Source organism: Equus quagga, chromosome 8, assembly GCF_021613505.1.
Source record: "Equus quagga isolate Etosha38 chromosome 8, UCLA_HA_Equagga_1.0, whole genome shotgun sequence".
Classification (NCBI taxonomy): domain Eukaryota; kingdom Metazoa; phylum Chordata; class Mammalia; order Perissodactyla; family Equidae; genus Equus; species Equus quagga.
This window is the reverse complement of record NC_060274.1, coordinates 16,074,910-16,090,587: the sequence shown is the minus strand read 5'-3', so window position 1 is coordinate 16,090,587 and position 15,678 is coordinate 16,074,910. Positions and strand designations below refer to the sequence as shown.

The following is a 15,678-nucleotide window of genomic DNA, read 5'->3' as shown; positions in this document are numbered from 1 at the left end:
AATATAATTAGTATTAACTATTTAATATATGACTATACATATTAAATTGTTTATGTATCATATATACATTAAATTGCTTATAATATATGACATATTTGAGAAATGTTTTCCATTATTGTTTTAAATAATCGTAAAGCATTGATGCATAATATCTTCTGCTATTTGTTAGTATACTATGATTTTTTTCCTTTGAATGTTATAACAGAAAATCGCATCAAAGGCTTTAAAATTAGAAGGAATTTTTAAAGATGAGTAAGTATAACACTCCACTTTTTTACAGAAGTAAATGGAGTACAAGCATTCCATTATCATAGACAAAAAAATCATACTCTTTTCCTCTCCAGGAGAGAAACACAGGCACGGTGAAAACTGGGTAAATTGTTAGTTGATAATTTAAAGAATGAAAAGAGAAAAATATGATTATTTATTGTTGCTTTGTAGATGTTTAATTTCATTTCCACACAGATAATTTTTTAACAAAAAGGAAGAGACGTCCTCATGTTGCGCATTTGGGTGGCAAGAAACAGTAGTGTTGATACATAAAAAGGAAGATAAGATTTAAATAAAATAACTAGCTTCTTCTGACGCTCCCCATTTTCTTTTAGTATTTCTGCAGGTAGAACCACGGCATGAGTGTGGGCTTCTGAGTTGCGTGAAATAAATAATTCAGCATTTTCTGCTACATATCAACTCTCTGCTTATTTTCCCCCTCAAATTACATATTCTGGCAAGATTTCTCACTTGTTAAAGCATTTAATTATTGTGTTTGGCAGCCAGGGTTGGTTGCATTATATAAACAAATGTCTACTTCAAACACTGGAACTGGCTTTTTTCGTAGTCTGCCAGAAATCGAGACTATTTGATGTGCGGTGCGAATGCTCTGTTTCGGATTATATAATTTAGGTCTGGGAAGAGAATTTTGGCGTTGGTCTGCAGTCCTTACGCCATGGAAAATTAACCTTTAGCATCCTCTTTAAAAGGGCAAATCATCATGACTACAAGTTCCAAAAACACTTTCAAGGTAAGCTTCATTCTCGTAAAACGTCCTTTTATCTGTAAGCATATGCGCATCTGTCTACTGCTGCAATATTTTTGACCATTCTGTGTAATGTGTGACCTCCGCAGAGTTATAGCTAATTCAATGCACCCCACCACCACCACCCGCCAACGCTTCTAGTCATTGAAGGATCCCTAAGTGTTGTAGATGAGGAGTGTGGTAGACAAAGTGGATGTTCTTCCTGTCTGTAGATGCTGAGATATATTAAGAGCACTTCTCAGGGCAGTGGACTCTTCACTTAGGCATTATATACACCTGGAGTCGAGTAATATTTACATAGGCCAAAGTTCTTAGTGGACTATTTTTTTTCTAAACTCAGTTTCTAGAAGAAAATCGAACCCTCCCTTTCCACCACCCACACAAGGCACTTAGGCATAAGGGATTTATTTAAGGGAAAAAGATAACCGTTCTGAAGTATGTCATCCTCTCAGTCTTCATTAAACCCAGGTTTTCCTTCTGGAGAGAAGGGACTCTGTGTGATGCTCCCCGTTCACTGAGTTGACCCTGAGGCGGAGCAAGGGTCCCAGCCTTCAGAGGAAGGTTAGATTAGAGTTTGGACACCGTACTTACTTAGAGAGGTGGGACCCTGTATGACCCAGTTTACAAAAAATTAAAAAAAATTTAACGAGGTTTGAAAGAAGGTTTTATTGTTAACCCTGAAGTGACCAGAAAGTTCAGTTAGGCAGAACGTCTCATCTTTTGAGGAATTTGGATAATTGCTGTTTTACTCGAATAATCATGACAGAACAAATGACCTCAGAGGACTCTCTTCCCCCTGGCTTGTTGGAATCAACTTGCTACCAGAGGGTTATGTAAGCTCGTGTGAGAAGGAGAGCCACGTCGACGAGGAGCAGAGAGCCGGCCAAGGGCAAGCTGTTCCACGCTTTTGCAGAACTACGTTTATGGCGCCCGGGGTTCACTTTTATTTCAGATTGCATGATGCCAGGTTACACCTCATGCATTTCCTAAAAAAGGTACGCACAAGTTGGGAGCTGTTTCCTCTTTGAAAATGCAGTGGTAAACTCAAAACTTTCGGATGAATTGATGAAGTGGCCTCGCTGAGAAATATTTAATAGGCATGGACACCACTTTGGGGCTGCCATGTGCCAGCAGGCAGTGCGGGCCGAGTGCACTGCATATACTTTATCGTTCTTGCTGTACCACCCTGTGATGACAGCTGTTGACTGGTCTTCCTGTGTTCCTTCTTGTCCCTTCAGTCCACGCTCCATGACACGGTTGGGAGCTCGCCTAAGGTCACATAGCTCCTAAATGGCAGACTCAGGACTCACACCTGGATCTGTCGGACACCAAAGAGCATGCACTGTCTCTGGTGCATTTTCTCACATACGCTCCTGTGTCCCTGCTCTTTTTTTAAAAATTATTTTATTGAGGTCACATTGGTTTATAACACTGTGTAAATTTTAGGTGTACATCATTATATTTTGGCTTCTGTATCACCACCAATTGTCTAGTTTCCATCCGTCACCATACATATGTGTCCCTTTACCTCTTTCACTCTCCCCCCACCCCCTTCCCCTCTGGTAACCACCACGCTCTTCTCCTTATGTATGTGTTTGTTTATCTTCCACATATGAGTGAAATCATACAGTATTTGTTCTTTCTCCATCTGACTTATTTTGGTTAGCATCATACCCTCAAGGTCCATCCATGTTGTCACAAATGGCACTATTTTGTCTTTTTTTATGACTGAATAGTATTCCACATCTTCTTTATCTGTTCATTAGTTGATGAACATAGAGGGGCACCTACGTTCTTGCTCCTTTTCATGTTCTTTCTCTCTTGCTTTCCAGGCTGGGGTGGGGGGTTGCGAGAAGGGCGTTCCTACCCCTGCAGCCTCGTCTTTCACTTTTTCATATTTTTAATATATTTAAGGATCTTGAGTCTTTTACCCCCTTCCTAAGAAGTTTTATTTTGGCCTCTTGTCTTTAATGATAAAACTTATTTTTTCTTAGTGGAAGAATAAGCACGAGGATTTTTTAAATCTAAGCCGATAAAATGAAATAGCAAAAATAAACCTATGTAAATATTTCTTACAAATATCATGACACAATGCCTATAAAATATAGATGAATTGAGTAAAAAATTAGTAAAGATACAGTTCCTAACCACAAGATAAAATGCAAAAGAAAAAATATCTAATATTCAGACCACATACCATAAAAAATGTATATACCTTAATGAACTTCCATTGAATTAAAGAAGGATAGATTTGGGACCGGCCCGGTGGCACAGTGGTTAAGTTCACACGTTCTGCTTCTCAGCAGCCCAGGGTTCGCCATTTCGGATCCCGGGTGCAGATATGGCACCACTTGCCAAAAGCCATGCTGTGGCGGCATCCCACGTATAAAATAGAGGATGATGGGCATGGATGTTAGCTCAGGGCCAGTCTTCCTCAGCAAAAAGAGGAAGATTGGCAGTAGTTAGCTCACGGCTAATCTTCCTCAAAAAAAAAAAAAGGATAGATTTGGAGTAGCAGTTTCAGCTATAAAGGAGAAAAATTTGTTGTTGACCAAGCAAAGTGCAGTTTATTAAATTGACAATAGTGAGGTGAGACATCAAATTGACTGTCTTAGTAGAGTCTCAAAATAGAAAATTAGGGCAGCATGTTTTTACTTTTTTCCTGTTTATTTAATTGTTTTTTTATTGAGGTAGCATTGGTTTATAACATTATATAAATTTCAGGTGTACATCATTATATTTTGATTTCTGTGTAGACTACATCATATCAGCACCAAAATTGTAGTTGTCAAGAAAATTTTGTTGAAGGGAAAAATACTGAAAAGGGAAAGATGCACAAACATATTTATATAAAATATAAAACCTTTTAAAGCTAAAATGGGATGAAAGCAACAAAATGAGAGAATATGCATAGCAGAAATTAGAGACTTGATAATACATACATATGAGTTTATATAAATCTGAGTTCAATGTCAACTTGAATTGGATAAGCGGTCCAAGGAGACAGCCAACTATTTTACCCAAAGAAAACAAATAAAAAACCAAATCTGAAGATATTTTCAACTTAAATAAATTTTAAAATGAAAACATTTTACACCAACCAAGTGAATAAATATCAAATATCAAAATATCATCACTGGAAAGGTTTTAGGGAAAAGGGATATACTCATGCATTCTTGTTGACAATGTAAATTGATTTGATCTTTTTGGAGAAAACCTGGCAGTATATGATAAGAATTATTAAAGTCTGACTCTTTAAGCCTGCAGTGCTCTCCCTGGCAATTTACCCCAAGGATGTCGTGAGGCAGGCATTTATTGAGCAACTGCAGTGTTAGAAGCTATAGAAGTGGAGATAAATTCTAATCTGAAGGGGTATCTAGTGCAATTCAAAGGCACTAAAATAGCGCGTGTTCAAAAATGTTTTCAAAAGATTGATTATAATAGGGAAAAAATACTAGTGGTGGCCTAAATGTCTAACGATGGGGAAGTCATTATTTTCCTGAGTCACCCACCAGCCCACAACCAAAACTCCTCTGCTCTTCTACTCCTCTCCCAGTGAGTGAATGGCACACCGGCCCCCAAGAGCCTACATCACAGGCCTTAGCCAGCCCCCCACCACCTCCTTCTCCTCCACACCCCGCCCCGCCCCGTCTAATCAGTTCCCCAGCCATGCGCATCCTCACTTCAGCTGCCATTATCCAGGCTACCATCAGCTCTTTCCTAGCTAGTCGTTATCTGCCTACTTGCATTCTTACTTCCGCTGTTTTCCAGCGTCATGGAGAGTCTTCTTTTCAAAACATAGATCAAATCGTGGCACTCCTTGATTTTCAGAATCTTCTCATTGCTTCAAGAGAAAGTCAAACTCTTTGTTAAGATATATAAGCTCCTTTGTAGCCTGGTTCCTGCTTACCAGGATAGTCTTGTCTCTTGTTTCTCCCCCTTCTTACAACACCTGCCCACACACACGCACACCCCCCCCCCCCATAGTTTCTGCCTTACTGCTTTGCTTCTGGTTCCCCCAAATAGGGACCATGGGTCGTTGCACATGGCGCTGCCTATACCCGCTTCCCACCCCATCGTGCAACTCCAGGCTGGCCAACTCCTATTTATCCCTGTTTTTAATTCTGGACTCAACTCATATATCACCCTGTCTATTTCTAACTTCTTTAGAAATGCTAAATTCTGACGCCTGATGTCTGAATAGTCTGTTTTCCATTTAACTTTGGGCAAAACCTATTAGCTTGCTTAATCCCTACTATGCTTAATGGAAATACTATCTTTTATACTGTATTAGTAGCTACAACCATTTAAAATTATGTATAAGAATTGTATTTCTATGCTTACTTCCTTGCTGTCTGCAGAAACAAGAAACAGATTTCTGGGACTGCCAGATTCTGGAGCCTTCAACGACCACAGCAGGAGAGGAAGGGGGTGAGGGAGATGCCTCCAATGGCATCAAGGGAGAGGTTTAGACGATTGGGAGGTGGAAGGGAGGTCACTACAAGGAGGTGACCTGGTTAAAGGTACTCCTCTCCGAGATTGCCCAAACTCCACTAGCTAGAAAATCCAGTTAGCCAACTGTTATTAATTAAAGAGTCTGATATCGAGTATTTTCAGCAAGAGTGAAGAGGGAAGCCTCATAAGGTCTTTTCAACATCTTCCCTTGTCTTTAATGTAAATAGCATTTGTGACCCCTTAAATGTTGGTATGAGTAATATCTGATACTTGAAGACAAAATGTGTCAAAAAAGATGAATATATTTCCCCACTTGTGCTAGTCAGATGATTTCAAACGGTTCTGAATGAAAACCTAATTTCAGCAGTGCCTGAACAAGCCCTAATAGTTTTATAAAGTGGCCATAGAAAAATCTACCTCCTTATGCCATTAATAAATCCCCATGTATAAACAAGAATTATTCCACAGCAGAAATAATCCATATTAACTTCAGATGCCTTGGTAAACAAGTTTTTATATTAGGTTCAGCCTGAATTACCCATCTTGACCCAATCTAATTGATGTAAGTGGTAGGAATTAATTTTGTTCAGACGGGGATAACGACTAATCCAGGTCAATCAGCGCCTTGTAATTAATCCACTCTTTTTAGTCCTTTAAAAAGAGAGAAAAATGTTGGCACATTCTTTGGTTTAAGGTTCTGCACCAATCTAATAAAGAGTTGTACGATTTTATGGGGTTCAGGTTTCAGGGTGGAATTTCAAATAACAAAGGTTTTGCTAAAGCAGTTGGTAATTTCCAACTGCCAAAGGTTGAGGTTTTCTTGGGAATCTGTTCTAACCATCCATGAGCGAATGACTGAGTATGTAAAGTAAAGACAAAGCATTTCTAGGTGCCTTTTAAATATGGTTAGAAAACCTGGGTTTTATCATAATGGTTAACATTGATATTGCAGTTTTTAAATCCTGATATCTCTAAATACTAAACATTGAAAAGTGGAAATCAGTCTAAACACATTACCTTTTATTTCTGAGAAGATAGATAATAAATCCCTGAAAAAATGAAAGGACAAAAATATCAATGAATAATTTTTTCAAAATCAGTATGTTAAATTCTTGTTAAATTGCATCTGTAACTGAAGGTGGCACAGCCGTGGAGCCTTGCCTTACTTTGACGTGGAGGAGAAAGTAAATGTGGGAATCCTTCTTACGGTCTGTCAAGGGTTTGGCATGGGAAGCCCCATTGCTTTCTTTTACTTTGAGTTGCTGTGTTTTTCATAAAGTGCAAGTTTAACAGTTTTTAATATATTTCACCTAGATTTTAATCTTATAATGAATACTAAGCTGCAGAGAGATGTTTAGTCATTTGTTAAATTTCTTCAGCTTTCTGGCTATGTTCGGTGATAAAAGATAGAATTTCTGGGGGCACAGATGATGTGACTCATTTTTTTAAAAAAATTTTTCTTATGTTCGCCACCCAAAGACTAATTACAATCCATCACCTCACATGTGCCTCTGCACCCCCTCCCTCCTCCCCCTTCCCCTCTGGCAACCACCAATCCAATCTCTGTCTCTATGTGATTGTGGTGGTTTTTATCTTCTACTTATGAGTGAGATCATACAGTATTTGACTTCCTCCCCTGACTTACTTCGCCCGGCATAATACCCTGAAGGTCTGTCTGTGTTGTCACAAATGGCCGGATTTCATCGTTTCTTATGGCTGAGTAGTATTCCATTGTGTATATGTACCATATCTTCCTTATCCATTCGTCCCTTGAGGGGCATCTAGGTTGCTTCCAAGTCCTGGCTATTGTGAATAACGCTGCAATGAACATAGGGGTGCAAGTATCTTTACACAATCATGTTTTCGTGTTCTTTGCATAAATACCCAGCGTGGAATAGCTGGATTATATGGTAGTTCTATTCCCAATTTTTTGAGAAATCTCTATACTGTTTTCCATAGTGGCTGCACCACTTTGCACTCCCACCAGCAGTGTACGAAGGTTCCCTTCTCTCCACATCCTCTCCAACACTTGTTATTTCCTGTCTTGTTAATTTTAGCCATTCTGATAGGAATGAAGTGATATCTCATTGTAGTTTTGATTTGCATTTCCCTGATGGTTAATGATGTTGAATGTCCTTTCATGTGCCTGTTGGCCATCTGTATATCTTCTTTGGAAAAATATCTGTTCAGATCTTTTGCCCATTTTTTAATTGGGTTATTAGTTGTTTTGTTGTTGAGATGTATGAGTTCTTTGTATATTTTGGATATTAACCCCTTATCTCATAGATGGTTTGCAAATATCTTCTCTCAGTTGTTAGGTTGTCTTTTCCTTTCGTTGATGGTTTCCTTTGCTGTGCAGAAACTTTTTAGTTTGATGTAGTCCCATTTGTTTATTTTTCCTGTTGCTTTCCTTGCCTAATCAGACATGGTACTTGAAAATATGCTGCTAAGACCGATGTCGAAGAGTGTACTGCCTATGTTTTCTTTTAGAAGTTTCATGGTTTCAGGTCTCACATTCAAATCTTTAATCCATTTTGAGTTAATTTTTTTTGTATGGTGTATGATATGGTCTGCTTTCATTCTTTTGCGTGTGGCTGTCTAGTTTTCCCAACACCATTTATTGAAGAGACTCTCCTTTCTCCATTGTATGTTCTTGGCTCCCTTGTCGAAAATTAGCTGTCCAGAGATATGTGGCTTTATTCCTGGGCTCTTGAGTCTGTTCCATTGATCTGTGTGTCTGTTTTTGTGCCAGTACCATGCTGTTTTGGTTACTATGGCTTTGTAGTATATTTTGAAATCAGGGAGTGTGATGCCTCCAGCTTTGTTCTTTTTTCTCAGGATTCCTTTGGCTATCCAGGATCTTTCGTTGTTCCATATAAATTTTAGGATTCTTTGTTCTATTTCTGTGAAAAATGTTGTTGGAACTTTGATCAGGATTGCATTGAATCTGTAGATTGCTTAGGAAGTATGGACATTTTAACTATGTTAATTCTTCCAATCCAAGAGCATGGAATATCTTTCCATTTCTTTGTGTCTTCTTCAATTTCTTTCAACAATGTTTTATAGTTCTCGGTGTACAGATCTTTCACCTCTTTGGTTAAGTTTATTCCTAGGTATTTTATTCTTGTCGTTGCAGTTGTAAATGGGATTATATTCTTAATTTCTCTTTCTGCTACTATCAGTTGTGTTTCTATACACTAACAACAAAGTAGCTAGTGTATGGAAACACAACTGATTTTTGTATGTTGATTTTGTTTATTTATTTATTTTTAGTGAGGAAGATTGGTCCTAAGCTAATGTCTGTTGCCAATCTTCCTTTTTTTGCTTAAGGAAGATTGTCCCTGAGCTAACATCTGTGGCAATTTTCCCGTATTTTGTACGTGGGACACTGCCACAGCATGGCTAGGTTCGTGCCCAGAATCCGAACCCTCAAACCCCAGGCTGCCAAAGCGGATCGTGCAAACTTAACCACTATACCACTGAGCTGGCCCCTGTATGTTAGTTTTGTATCCTGCCACTTTACTGTATTCATTTATTATTTCTAAAAGTTTTTTAGTGGATTCTTTAGGGTCTTCTATAGATAAAATCACATCATCTGCATATAGTGACAGTTCCATTTCTTCCTTTCCAATTTGGATCCCTTTTATTTCTTTTTCTTGCCTGATTGCTCTGGTTAAGACTTGCAATGCTATGTTAAATAAGAGTGGTCAGAGTGGGCATCCTTGTCTGCTTCCTGTTCTTAGAGGGATAGCTTTCAGTTTTTCCTAGAACTGGAAAAATAACCAACAAAGCCCAAAGTCAGTAGAAGGAAGGAAATAATAAAAATCAGAGCAGAAATAAATGAAATAGAGACTAAAAAAAAAAAATAGAAAAAAGCCAATGAAACCAAGAGCTAGTTCTTTCAAAAGATAAACAAAATTGACAAACCTTTAGCTAGACTCACCAAGAAAAGAAGAGAGAAGCCTCAAATAAATAAAATCAGAAGTGAAAGAGGAGAAATTACAACAGACACCTCAGAGATACAAAAGATTATAAGAGAATACTATGAAAAGCTATACACCAACAAATTGGATAATCTAGAAGAAATGGATAAATTCTTAGAGTCATACAACCTTCCAAAACTGATTCAAGAAGAAATAGAGAATTTGAATAGACCCGTCACCAGTAAGGAGATCAAACCAGTCACCAGTAGGGAGATCAAAACAATAAACAAAAACCTCCCAAAAAGTAAAAGTCCAGGACCAGACGGCTTCCCTGGTGAATTCTACCAAACATTTAAAGAAGATTTAATCCCTATCCTTCTCAAACTCTTCCAAAAAATTGAAGAGAGGGTAAGCTTCCTAACTCATTCTATGAGGCCACCATCACCCTGATTCCAAAACCAGACAAGGACATCACAAACAAAAAAAATTGCACGCCAATATCACTAATGAACATTGATGCAAAAATCCTCAACAGAATACTAGCAAATCAAATACAACAATACATTAAAAAGATCATACACCATGATCAAGTGGAATTTATTCCAGGCATGCAGAGATGGTTCAACATCCGGAAATCAATCAATGTGATACACCACATTAACAAAATGAATACTAAAAATCACATGATCATCTCAATAGATGCAGAGAAAGCGTTTGACAAGATACATCATCCATTTATGATAGAAGCTCTAAATAAAATGCATATAGAAGGAAAGTCCCTCAACATAACAAAGGCCATATATAAAAACCCACAGCTAATATCGTTCTCAATTATGTGACTCTTAAATCAAAATAGAAGATAAATATGGGCAGCCTACTTTCACCACATGCTCTCTTTGAAGAATCCATCAAATAAAGTAGGTTTTATAAAGTAGACCATATTTTCCCATGGGAACGATTTATAATTATGGGCTGCTTTCTTCACAGAACTTAGTATCTAATTATAATGATAGCATGTTTTAAAAAATTACCACAGCCACGATAGAAATCTCATGCACACTAATTATTCCAGAGTCCTCAGGGCACCATAGTTATTCTTCATTCATTCAACAAGTATTCACTGAGTATGTACTATGTGCCAGGCACTGTTCCGGGCTCTGGGATTTCCTGTAGACCAAAAACACATGGCCCCCCACCTTCGTCAATATTACAGAGTAGACTAAGTGGGGGGGATGACTATAAACCAAATATTCATTGCAAATTATAAATGCTAGAAAGAAAAAACATAGGCATTGCCTTGAGGAGGTGGTGACTGAACTGAGATCTGGCCGATTAGCCATAGCTGGGGTGGCAGGTTGTTCATGGCAGAAGAGCAATGTGGAGAGACCATGACTCCCTGGAAAAACTTAGAGAAGAGTGTTGAGTCTGGAGTGGCCCCAGAGAGAAGGCCAGTAAGTCAGCAAGGAGGCAGGACGGGCACGTGTGAGGCATTGGAGAACATGTTAAAGATTTGCTCATTGTCCTCAAAGAATTGAAAAGGCATGGAAGAATTTTCAGTTGATGTAAGGGTGAGGTGGCATCAGATTTACAATTTGAAAAGTTTGTGGTGTAATAGTCCTGAGTCCTCCGGGGAAGGTTTAAGAGAATATTATACTAGTACAGTTGAAGATGACCAGGGCAGAGATGGAGAAAAGTTAGTGACCTTTGAAAGGGAGTTAAAAATAAAAATGAGGGGCCAGCCCGGTGGCCGAGTGGTTAAGTTCTCGCACTCTGCTTTGGCGGCCTAGGGTTTTGCTGGTTCGGATCCTGGGCGCGGACATGGCACCGCTCGTCAGACCACGTTGAGGCGGCGTCCCACATGCCACAACTCGAAGGACCCACAACTAAAATATACAACTATGTCCTGGGGGAGGGGGGTTTGGGGAGAAAAAGCAAAAAAAGAAAAATGACTGGAGGTGGTAAGCATTCGAATATCTGGGGTGAAGGTGGAAAGGATGGCTCCAAAATTTGTGGCTGGTATATCCACGAAAATGGTGGCATTCACTGAAGGAGAACCAGGTTTGGGAGGAAGATCACGTTTCATTTTGGGTATATTACGTTTCAGTTTCCTGTGAAATCTCAAAGTTTGAGGTATCAAATAGTCACTTGGATACACTGGGCTGGTGCTCAGATGTTTGGGCCAAAGATCGAAATGAGTCATTGGATGGTCTTGCAAAGACTGAAAAGGAATGTCATTATAAGTAGGAGGAAAACCAAGATAATATGGTCCCCAAGAGAAAACAGTGCTTCAAGAAGAAGGGAGAGGCCCCAAGTGCCAGACACTGCCAAGAAGTTATATGAGAAAGAGGCTGATAAATACCTCTTGGATTAAACACCATCATCCTACAAGGCTGTTTTGACGGTTGGGGAAGGTGAGGGGAAAACTAGATTGGAGTGAGTTGGGGAAGAGATGAAGATGGTGAGTACAGATAGCCCACTTGTGATTTTTACCCTTGAAGAGAAGAGCTGCTGCTGGAGGAATTGGACACAGGGAGAATCCAGGAAAGTCTTCTTCGATGGGCAGGTTGGAGCACATTTTCCCCCCCGTAGGCAGATAGAGAAGAGATACCTTTGGCGATTAATAAACATCTCTGGACAGCAAGATCTGCTTGTGTCTGAGTGAATCCAAATTCTATATGAATTTACAAGTAAGTTTTCAGGGATTAATTTATACTAGCAGAAACCATGCATGTGTTGATATTTTCCCCCTGTGTGAGCACTACAGCGCTGAGGACTGTCAATACGGTGGATAGGAGCCAGTGTATGCCTGGTTGAGTTCTGTGCAGCATCCACTTCGGAACAGTTTAGCCTGGGTTGTGGTTATCACTTGGAGGAAAGAAATAATGGTAGAGCATCATCATTTCTTTTCATTTTCTTTTTTTAAAAGCTTTCTAGAATTTCCTCCACGTTCTTCATGTTGAGAACTATGCAAAGAGAAATGGCTCCACGCCCTCCAAATTTAGAAAACAGGTTTTCATTTCCCATCCCCCGGAGCAGGTAGCTGTGCACAGCTATATTCCCTAAATGCAAAACTTTGATCCAAAGACCATTGCCAAGTCCAGAGCAGAGTCTCAGTGGTACCTGAGTGAGAGAACCAAGAGCTCTAGGGTCAACTTGAGGCCCTGTAGTTGGGGAGACTCTCCAACCTGGGGATGAGCCACCTAAATCCAAATTTTGCCCCTCCTCAATTTCCTCTTGGCCTCAGATGCAGAATGGAATTCGGAGCAGCTGTCTGGATGGGCCTGGCAATAATCATCTGAAGGCACAGCCTCCTTGGCAGTGCATTCAGAGTTTGCTGCCTGGCAGTATTGTTCCATGCTTGATGTCTAAAAGGCCTGTACATACAAAGACTCTCCTTTTCCTATTGTTGACTCTTTGCCTCAATACACCTGCTTCAGAAATGCTGCACCTGTGTAGGTCAAGGGCAAGCGGTGGTGACCTGCCTCCTAATGGCCCCTGGTGTTGGGCTGACCTGCACTTGCTGAGGCCTACCAGCCATCTGCTTAGGGGGTGAGACCTGAGTGCTGCTTGTGATGGCCTGATGCTCAGAGGTCTGACACTCTGGAATGAGCCTCTCACTTGTGGGCAAAGTCATCTAAGCTGAATCAGCTGGCAAAGCAAAAGTTGTACGTGGAGAAGCCTTAAAGCTGCTCACTAAGTCACCAAAAGCACCAGCTGCATGCCCGTGAAAGCTAACTGTGGCACAAAAGAGTTTGCTGTAAATCGCCGAATCAACATGAATGGCCCACACTTAGTATGGCATCTTCCAGCAGCATCAGTCCTCAGGACTTATTTTGTTCCCCAAACGCCACGTCCGTGAGCCAGTCCACTGCTCATGGGCAGTAAAGACCCTCTCCTCCCACTCAGATTCTGAACCAATTTGAGAATTTGAAACAAAGGAGTAAGACTAACCTCTTACCTTCATCAGTGATAAAGCTGACATTGGAGATCGTGCCTTATATCTGTGGGCAGGTGGGCATCCTAATGCTAAACTCAGAATCAGAAGCTTTTCCATGCTCTCAACAGCCCTCCCCATACAGGAGAGGATTTTGCGTATGTCACCCTCATGGCATTGAGAAGTAGAGCAACACATGTGCCTCCTGTGAGCAGCTCTCTGCCAGACCAGCCAAAGAGAGGGGCTAGATTACACCTGCCCAGTTTTCCCTTCTCCACTCACCGACCTGATTCCTGGTTCCCGCCTCCTGGCAAAGTCTGTGCGAGGGGTCGAAGAGAGACCAGGAGCTCCTGGAACCCCACCCGGAGGGAAGAAAGTATCAGGAGTGGAGAGGAAATCCCCCGCACACAGCCCCACCCTCCACCCCAACAGCTCCTTCCCGAAGTAAGAGTAGGAGGTCATATTTGTTACAGAGATGGAAGTCATACTTAGTTCTGATGGCTTCATGCACCTTTTAACAGCTGACAACCACATCATTACAGCTCGACATGCCTTTGTACAATCAGCGTTTGCCAGGTGCCCAGAACCATGACAGGTCCTAAGAGATTCCGAAGAAGCAAGTGGCCCGATTCGGCCCTCCCCTTTCCAAAGGGTGAATGGGGACAGTATTTGTGTTTATGAAATTCACAGAATAGTTGGTAACTCATAGTCACCATAGGAAATCGGAAGCAAACATCTGTGAACTGAAGTTTGTTGTCAGCCCTGTTGGCCTGTAAAAAGCCTTCTGCGTGATGCTGGTTTTCTAGATATCCTGTCTAAAGAAAAAGTGTGTTTCCTTCCTCAGTGGGTCCCTTTTCATGAGTGGAGGGGGAGGGTGTCTTATAATAAACTGATTTGGGGGGAGATGACCTCATGTGCTCTCGGTTAAGCTGTTTCCCTTTGTGTCCTGGTGGAAGAGTGCGCTCGGCCGATGGTGGGTCTGCTGGAGGAAGTGTATGTGGATGAATTGGGAAGGGTGGGGTTGACCTGCACAGGCAGGACATTACCCTTCTTCCTCTTCCTGACCACGTTTCCCACAGCAGTCATGGCCATTGCTCAGCTTCCTGTTGGGAAAACCTTGGAGGGAAAACCTTGGAGACTGAGCGTCCACCTGCTACAACCAGCCAACTAAGCACAACAGAGTGCTTGATGCTGGGAAGCCTGAGCTTTGAGTCTCTGGGGCCTGAGACATCGGAAGCAAAGATGGAGCCATTCTTTGTCGGGTGGAAGGGACAGGAAGCAGCTGCCTTACCAAATCACATGCAAGTGAAATGTGGGGATTCCGAGGGGTCTAGGGTGGAGAAGAGACCAGCAGATTCTCCTGGAATCTCTGCCATGCCTCATCCCTGGTCCAGTCAATTTCCTGCAGTTGGACACAGGGTTCCTAAGAGAGATGATTCAAAGTAAAGGCATACACCGTGTTCCCGCATCCTGATTCTGTCCCCTGACTGTGACCCTGGACCATCCTCAAGACCCCTGCTTAATCCCTCACCTCCCAGCGGAGACCAGATCCCAGGCTCGAGTGCCTGGCTGCCCTGCTGTCCCCCCGATGCCTCCCCACTCCCACAGGGAGCGTCCCCAGCAGAAGGCAGGTTCAGCCTTTCTTTGTGACTCTCAGGGTCACAGGGACTGAGAGACCATTGAAGACCTCTTTGCCTTTTTCCCTAAAGGGCAGATAGCATTGTCCCTGAGCAGCTCTCCGCGAAGCCCATAAGAGCCCAGCTCAGCCCAGTGGCAGGAGCTGCCCATGGCACAGGGAACCCCCTCTCCTTCACACTGCCAGGAGGAATGGGGCTTGAAGCTCTCAGCCAATGCTGCCCCCCATGATGGCACACTGTGCCTGGATGCCCTGAGGTTGGGATGCAGAGGGCGTAGAGCCAGCAGCTTCCTACTTTCGTACCACTTCAAATTCCCATCCTTCCTTTCTATTTTCCCTCCATCTGCGATGATACTAAAGTTTTTCTAAATTTTGGAAATATCAAAATAATGAGCAAAGGAGGAAAATTTCAACTAAATGTAAAGTGTGTATCCTCAAAACTGCTACTTTTTAGTAAACTGTAGGCTTTAAAAAAAAAAGTGATGAATTTGGAGAGATTTGGGGAATTTGCCTGCCTCCTGCAAAAACAACTTCAATCTTGTTAAATAAAGTATAACTGGAGAAGGGAGAAAAAGAGTGAAATCAGGTATGGATCATTCCATCTGTGTAATCTATAAATGTCATAAGGACAGTAAATAACACCATAACCTCTCAGGCTACCTACAGTTAATTCAATCCTAGTACTACCCAGGCT

At 41.3% G+C, this 15,678-nt stretch overlaps 1 protein-coding gene across 2 annotated transcripts in view; it reads left to right on the top strand.

Moving 5' to 3' along the window:
- PLEKHG1 (pleckstrin homology and RhoGEF domain containing G1) overlaps nucleotides 1–15,678 on the top strand; it is a 218,751-nt gene that overhangs the window by 76,992 nt on the left and 126,081 nt on the right. The window lies entirely within an intron of this gene.